Here is a 2,959-nt window from a genome sequence, read left to right on the forward strand (position 1 = left end):
ACACTAACTTTAAATCCTTTGTAATTTTACAAATGGCGTTTATATAGAGATTAAAACATTTTGGCCCCATTATTGATCCCTGGGGTACGCCACAAGATATTTCTAGAGCTGCATGTTCGCCCATCTTCACAAATTGCTTCCGTTGATTAAGTTTAAGTCCAACCCTCCGACGCCATGACGTTCTAATTTGTTAATTTAATATACTATCCTAACAGTTTTGGGTCCTTATTTATTGTACACTTTATTTTAAATAAGTGCTGGGAAACAGAACTAAGATTTTACTAAATTAACTTTGGCCTATTAATTTTGTGACCCGTAATCTTGTTAGTGTTAAGTACACGCCTGAACTAATTTCTTATATGAATGTTGTGTATCATTTTTAGTGGGGTTTTAATTGACAAAGATACCAAGACAATGATCATGAGCCTAAATATAAAACTGGTTAGGAATGTCCTGAAATTGCCTTGCTGAAGCAATTTACCCCAATCCTATTGAAAATGTGTGCACTTTGCTTAAGTCTGTGCCATAAAAACAACTACTAATTATGACCGAAAGAAAATGTAATCTGCAGAAGACTTGGTACTCCGAAGCATTGAAGATTTAAAAAAAAAAAAACAGTTAAAAAGGGCCCAAATATGAAAACAGGCCAAAAGTTTGGACACACCTTCTCATTCAATGCGGTCTTTATTTTTAATTTTCAGGACTATTTACATTGTAGATTGTCACTGAAGGCATCAAAAGTATGACACATGTGAAGTGAAAATAACTGAAAACATGTTTTATATTCTAGTTTCTTCAAAATAGCCACCCTTTGCACACTCTTGGCATTCTCTCGATGAGCTTCAAGCACACCTGTGAAGTGAAAACCATTTCAGGTGACTACCTCTTGAAGCTCATGGAGAGAATGCCAAGAGTGTGCAAAGCAGTAATCAGAGCAAAGGGTGGCTATTTTGAAGAAACTAGAATATAAAACATCCATCCATCCATTTTCTACCGCTTGTCCCTTTAGGGGTCGCGGGTGGTGCTGGAGCCTATCTCAGCTGCATTCGAGCGGAAGGCGGGGTACACCCTGGACAAGTCGCCACCTCATCACAGGGCCAACACAGATAGACAGACAACATTCACACTCACATTCACACACTAGGGCCAATTTAGAGTTGCCAATCAACCTATCCCCAGGTGCATGTCATGTTTTCAGTTAAGTACAGAACTTAATAATAATAATGAATTACATTTGTAACGCACTTTACATTTGTTAAAATCTCAAAGTGCTACAAAGTATAAAAAGAAAAAAGAAAAAAATAGAAAGTTAGAATATATAATAAAACATTAAAATAGAAATGAAATCATGACACACACTAGATAAACACTAGTTAAAACACTTCACATGTGTTCATTCATAGTTTTGATGCCTTCGGTGACAATCTACAATGTAAATAGTCATGAAAATAAAGAAAACCCATTGAATGAGAAGGCGTGTCCAAACTTTTGGCCTGTACTGTATGTAAGCCTCTAAACAGATAGTGTTTAAATAAAGTAAAAACTCATTTAAAAATACCATAAACAAATATAACTAGAGCGCAATTTTTATTTTTGGGGGTTGGTTTTGTTATTAACTTGCAATTTTCGCAGGTCCTGATTTGTGTATCAAATTTGGTGAGTTTTGGAGCATGTTAAGTGGGTCAAATTGCTGCTCGAAGAGGCGGCCGGTAGAATATGAATAATAAACATTACAATTTCAATAGGGTCCTTTCGTCCCATTGCAAAAGGACTCCCTGTGGGATTCCTTTTGAAAAGGTCCTGTGCGGACCCTAAAAATTAAGAATGTAGGCATGGGTTATCATTAATAAAACCTACAAAAAAATACTTAAGTGTTTATTGTGAGCGAACTGTGGTGCTGAATTTCCCCCAGGGATCAATAAAGTACTTTCTATTCTATTAGAAATGCATTGACCCGACACATTTTATTTTGAATGAAATCAAAACTAATCCAAAAGAACTGACCAACCCGTGAGATACCCACACTTGTTTCAGTGATTTTTTTTATTGAGGTGCACTACATCTTTTTTTCAGATGACAAAGCAGAACCGGCTTACATAACGGCAACCGTCGGATGCACAGGGAGCTGACCAGGCTTTTGTTCTGTCACATGTTCTTCCAAGACGGGAGGAGCGCACACAAAAATGTACCGAAGAAACAAGACTACTAATTCGAAGAAAAGTTAAGAAATACCCTGCCGGATTTTCTCCCAGAAGCTGTTAGTTGGCCTGGTAGAGGTGAGACTTAACCACATGTCATTAGTGGGGGTGTATATATAGAACATCATGCGGGTCATTGCGATATTTTTAGCTCCGACAAAAGTCCACTGCAGAGGACGCTGGTTTTCAGGAGAATATAGCATAATATTTGATCTCTCTTCTTCTCAGTATTAATTCCTGGCTGGGACCATTTTGTGTGCACTCCTCCTGAGCACGAGCAGTGTACTTCTAGTGCTTCAGTACACTGCATGAGTAAAACTAGTGGTCTTATGGCGGCACATGCACGAGTATTCATGTCACGCCCTCATGGGAGGAGACACACTGGTCCGACAAATGTTCATTAGTCAAAAACAAGAGACGTTTGTTCAGCATTGTTCAACTTTGTAAGATTCCGCCGTAAACAACCGAGACGCAACAACTACTGTACTTCATTATTTACACCCACAGCCATGCGGCCACCTCGTCCTACCCAACATTTGCTAAGCTGCTCACAGGTCAGAAGCAGCTAAAAAAAAAAAAAGACTTTAAGGCAGGAAATGATCAGGCGGGTTCATTACTTCACGATCAAGTTACTGCTGAATGATCAGGCGCAGAGCGAGAGCGGGCATGATTAGATTGAGCTGAAGTCAGGAAGGGTAAATGTGCACAACATGATCGGTAATTGAGTGTTTTTTCCAATTGAGACATTTTGAGGAGGAAAA

Source organism: Entelurus aequoreus, linkage group LG21, assembly GCF_033978785.1.
Source record: "Entelurus aequoreus isolate RoL-2023_Sb linkage group LG21, RoL_Eaeq_v1.1, whole genome shotgun sequence".
In the NCBI taxonomy this organism is placed as follows: Eukaryota; Metazoa; Chordata; class Actinopteri; order Syngnathiformes; family Syngnathidae; genus Entelurus; species Entelurus aequoreus.